Source organism: Halyomorpha halys, unplaced genomic scaffold (genome assembly GCF_000696795.3).
Source record: "Halyomorpha halys isolate HHAL.00 unplaced genomic scaffold, Hhal_1.1 Scaffold852.1, whole genome shotgun sequence".
NCBI classification, from domain to species: domain Eukaryota; kingdom Metazoa; phylum Arthropoda; class Insecta; order Hemiptera; family Pentatomidae; genus Halyomorpha; species Halyomorpha halys.
Genome location: NW_027111393.1, coordinates 244,526 through 249,889, shown reverse-complemented (window position 1 = coordinate 249,889; position 5,364 = coordinate 244,526). Strand labels below are relative to the sequence as shown.

At 29.7% G+C, this 5,364-nt stretch overlaps 1 protein-coding gene across 1 annotated transcript in view; it reads right to left on the bottom strand.

Moving 5' to 3' along the window:
- LOC106686616 (zinc finger protein OZF) overlaps window positions 1-4,551 on the bottom strand; it is a 269,514-nt gene extending 264,963 nt beyond the window's left edge. The window contains exon 1 of the mRNA XM_067049395.1: window positions 4,502-4,551. The gene's annotated coding sequence lies outside the window, so the exon portion shown is untranslated. The remainder of the gene's footprint in view (window positions 1-4,501) is intronic.
- Between the last annotated feature and the right edge of the window lie 813 nt (window positions 4,552-5,364).

Here is a 5,364-nt window from a genome sequence, read left to right as displayed (position 1 = left end):
ACGTCCAATAATAATCCGTCCGTAACGATTTCTTTTAAAAAAATTCCTTAAAACTTGATACATATTTTATTCATGAATATGATAAAGTTTCAAACCTCAAATTTTGTATTTTCAAATCAAATCCCAACTGAAATTAAGGAACTGTAAATAGAAAATGGATAATTTTCACATCATTACGGTAAAAAAACCTATGTCATTAAGTTTTAAGGATTTTTTTCAGGCATTCCTACATTGGAGAACATAGGATCCTTAGCAAGATAGTACACACTATTATTTTAGAATTTTCGATATTACTTTTCAAACAAAAATATAGCTGTAGAAATTCCATTTATCATCTACTGCATAACAGAATGATTGCATCAAGGGATCGCTTCAAGTGACCCATCAACTCTGAATTTTGTTTATTCAAGGATAAGACTTTTATTTAATAGTACGAAGCAAAATTTCTTCTAGTGAAAATGATTTGTTATTTTCAAAAGAAGGGGAAAAATTAAATAGCATTTTCTGTAATAACATAAGGTAAGTTGAGGTAAGTACAAACTAAAATTTTTGACTGATTATGCTATTGAAAATTTAATTTTGAAGAACAATATTTGGAATTTTGTCAATAAATGTGTCATAATATTTATCTCTACAGAAAAACCATAAAGATAATTAGTTGGTTCATTTTATAATAAAAGTAATTTGAAAGAACAAATGGAAGCACAAGTGCGCACTCACACCAAAGAAACGGAGTACGAACCTAAATGGCTTTCATTCTTCCGGTGTTTAAATCGAACGGCTCTTTGGGTAAGGGCATGAAATTTGTTCCCTCTAAATTTCACACCAGCAATAACATTTTTAATTGGTTGAAATTTCACTAAATCGTGAACTTTTTCCAAGAAAGTTAAAGAGGTAAAAGAAGGATATAACCTTACCCAGATTAAATGAATAATAGAACTTTTTTTTTTGAGCTTTAAGAAACTGGAAGTTTTTTCTATTATTTTGAACAAGCGCTTATTTGCATTAAAACTGTAAAATGGGGAGCATCTTAAGTGCTCGTGTTGAAAGATCATAGCTGAAACCTCAGTGATTTCAAAATAATTTGACTATCAATACTTAATCCATAAATAAACTTCATAGAGCATCTACTTACAGTAAAAAATTAAAATAACGAACATCACCAACTTTGATGAATTATCCTCAATTTCTTTAATTAAAGACAACTCTGCATACTATCAAAAAGCAAAAATAACATCCAATACATACGAAGACCAACATGTGACCGAATTTTCTAATGGGGGGGGGGATTTAAAGAGAAGGTACATGCCTAGTTTTCCACTACAGCTCAGAACTGCAAGATGACAACAACTATTTTTTTAAAACTGTCGTGATGTTGCCCTAATCAACCTTAATAGAATATCAAATATTCAGGTAAGTATCAGGATTAGAATGTGGGAGATCTTGGATAGATACAGGGACTTTGTCAAAGATAAAGACCTCTTGTTATTACGAAAATCGACCTAGTACCCGTGGTAGGGTTTTCATTAAAACGGATGCTCCTCAAAGCTAACAAAAAATCAGCTATCTTATAACCTACTCGATAATAATTGCCCTACGATCTACGACTCTCCGGTAAATATGCAATTACTCAAAGTGTCAGTCCACCCAAATATACTTTAGACCCACAGAAGCTTTGTCCAGCTTGTGATGGTACGGTACTAGAGGATTGTTTCAATTTTTTGACTAATTTTCCCGCGTATCATGAGAAAGGAATCCGATACATGCCGAAACTAAGCAATATTACCCAAAATAAGTTCTATGAACTTCTGCCTGTAACCTCAGTATTGAATCTTAAACTTCTTTTTATATATGTAACACAAAACGTTTTGCTTAGAGCTGCATACAAATCGTCACAAGAGGATGTATAGTTTTTGTTTTTTTCTATTATTAAGTATGAAGTGACGTTTTTGTTTTATTCTGACGAATTTGGATAGCCCAGCTTGGGTATAATGTTCGTTATTAGTTTATATAAATGATCTTTAACTCACCATTTTTGTAAAATTACGACAATTGATTATTTATTTTATCTATTTTACAGGCTAAGTCTATTTGTACGAGAGTTGCCCCATACACAAATAAATAAATTATTATTATCATTGTATGAAATATTTCATTCAAGTAGCAAATTACTGAAAAATAATTAGAATGGAGTTTTTTTTTTTTTAAGTAACGCACTTTTAATGAGAAATGATATTGTTATCACGTCTTCTAAAAAATGTGCACAGACCTAAGTGAAGAATTTAGATGTAACAAGTAAGATAATATCAACAAGAGTGTTCTGTCAATAACAGTAACGGATAAAATTATAGTTGTTTTTTTTTTCATTCCGGAAGCAATATTTTTTGAAAATTATACACCTATAAATTTTCAAGTTATGTTGTTTCTTAATATTTTATCTAACAATATGCAAAATTGAAACTATAAATCAGGTAGCATTTACTTGTTATATGAAGAATCATAAGAAGTGCTTAACATCTAGTAGATATTCTCTACTCGAAAATCTAACAGTGCTTTTGAAATTTTGATAATTCGCAATTTTGAAAACACATAAAAATGATTTATTTATTCTGAGGTTGTCATTTTACATGTTACCTGAATACCATAAGCTTTATAATGAACTATAAAACTCCCGTCAGCACACGGATCAACAGTGAAATTCTGAAAATTTTAAAAGATAAATTTTTTTTTTTAAATTACTCATGTAAACAATACATATTTATAACGTTTACAAATTCGTGACAGATGTTCAGGTCATTGATGATTACATATGAATAGTGAATATAAAAAAGTATCATTAACAGTTGGTACGTTAAATTTTATATCTCACCCTCGCAAAAAAAGTGATAACTCTAAAATTTGAGAAAAATAAAATTTAAATTACAACAAAATTTATATTAAAAGCTTCCTTTGAATTTCAGATAAATATTCAAGATCGTAAAAAACCTACCTGAAATTTAAAATATTGATCGGGATGTTATATAGACATCTAATATATAATAATTATTTTCCAAGTTTTTCATAGAAATATAATTTTTATAAGTCAGATTTTTTTTTTTTTTGTTTGATAGAAACAAAAAAAAAAGGTACGTGAGTTCTGCAGCACGTTTCTTATTAATAAAGTTAGGTTATTAAGAGGCAGTTAGTGCAATTTGAAAATAACATTGTAATATTCAAATTCAGGCATTTTATTAATATTTTCCTGGGTGTTATTTTTATTTATATTGAAAAAATAACGTTGCCATTTATCAAACTTGAATATATTTTTGCAATATAATTAAAAAATAAACACCACTGATTTTTGATTAATACGAGATTGTCTGCCCAATCGGTAAAAAGACAATATATTAATATGCAACAGAAACAAAAGGATTAAGGCTTTTCCAACTAACTGACAAAGTCTTTTGTTTTTAAAATTACCGTAGAACCCCGATTATCTAGCTCTCTGAATTATCCGACTGTAGAAATAAAATAAAGGGCTATGAAAACAATAAGTTCTGTAAAACGAAGTACAATAAATGACTTCGTGACTAAAATTAAACACTAAAAGATTATTTGTACCCTTATAATAAATCTATAGATTTTTTTTAATCGATTTAAATTGTTTGAATAAATTTAACTTCATAATATATAAATAAAAATATCACCTGTATATGAGGTTTTGTTTTGTATTTTAATTGCTGCCTAATATATGAGTTAAAATAATATTGGAGTATTTTCTTTTATAAACTCAGCATTAACCGAGAATGTCTCTGATCTACAAGGGTGAATAAGTGTGGTAGTACTGTATTTTAATATTTTTTTGTGTGTACTGAGTTACGTTTAATTAATTGATTAATTATGCATCTACAGTTAAAATTTATTCAAAATAACATTCAATTTTGTTTCCTCTCAATCAAAGGTAGGGAAGCTTAGTATTCCTGGAAGATTTTAAAAAATATCACGCCCTCAGAATCGAAAATTTTAACTCCCATTCCTCGTTTAAAACATCAAGCAACAAATGTGGTTCTGTGACAGCCTATCTGTTGATAATTTATATATTGGTTTAATTTATATTTATATATATATATATTGTATGAATTTCTATATTTAGGCTACTCACAGTATCTTTTTTCCATCTCATAACTTTTTGATAGTATATAAATGAATACAATCTTATAAAATCAACTCTAGATGCCTACCAATTGTATAAATAAATATTTCTGGAATAATTATTTAAGCTACACTTCACACACACACAATTCACTCCGAACATCGCCCTTTAAGATAACAAGGTTTGTCTGATTTTTTTTTTTTTTTTAATATACATAATTGGCTTCTATAAGAATAAAGGTAAACAAAACTATTTGATTCCATTTATTATTTAATTATAGCTGGGCCAAGAGCTGAAGAGCTGGCAGATGACACTGGCTAAGAATCCTAAGGAGAGACAGAAATGAGACAGATGCCGGTAAATACTCACGCAACGATAGCGGCAGCAAGAGAGACACAGACCCACTTCCAGACCTGCCAAGCGACTGCTGGACTCGGTGGAGCCCCCACCTTCCAGCAGGCACCCCTTCCAGCAGGCCGCACCCTCGGCCGCCCCTGGTTCGTGGCTCCAAGAACTGGTCGGTCCAGAGGGAAAAGGGGGCGTAATCTAGTTTTATATATCTGAAGTGTCATAGAGAAATCACTCCTTCAATTGAATTATCAAATATTTCACAATGAGAGGTACTTTGTACTACAATAAGACAGCCCTGCAAAGTTGGTTAATAATAAATAGTTTTCTTCTACTATTTTGATAGCTTTATTGACCCCCACCCGGACTATCTTCCTACAATCTACTTCTCAAGGTCAACTATCTTCTTTCAATATTTTTATTTATTTTTCCATAATTGTTCAATGGTCATATTATTGTAAATAGTTAGGGGTGTCTCTTGCACAATATCATACACCTCTCTCCTCTCCCCATTATAAGCTATTTATTCAAAAACTAACAAAATGTAATAATAACTATATAAGACCAACCAAGGCCAATCTGGTAATAAAAAAATGTATTATTTAACTATTAATTCATTATTTACTAAAGCCTCAAATTTATTAAAAGTTTTTTTTTTAATTATTGACCCTTTAATAAAGTTTCTACAGATATTTACTCCAAGAAAAAATACATTGTTCACAAATTAAGGTTATTTGTCTGCCAGGCATTTAAAAATTTTCAGTGTATATGGTTGATATAACATAAAAGCCTTAGGTTAAATTATAATTTATAATAGTAATCAATAATGGCTTTCTACATAACTCACAATGATGTGGAGGTTTGGTTATGTAGTAGGTGAAGGA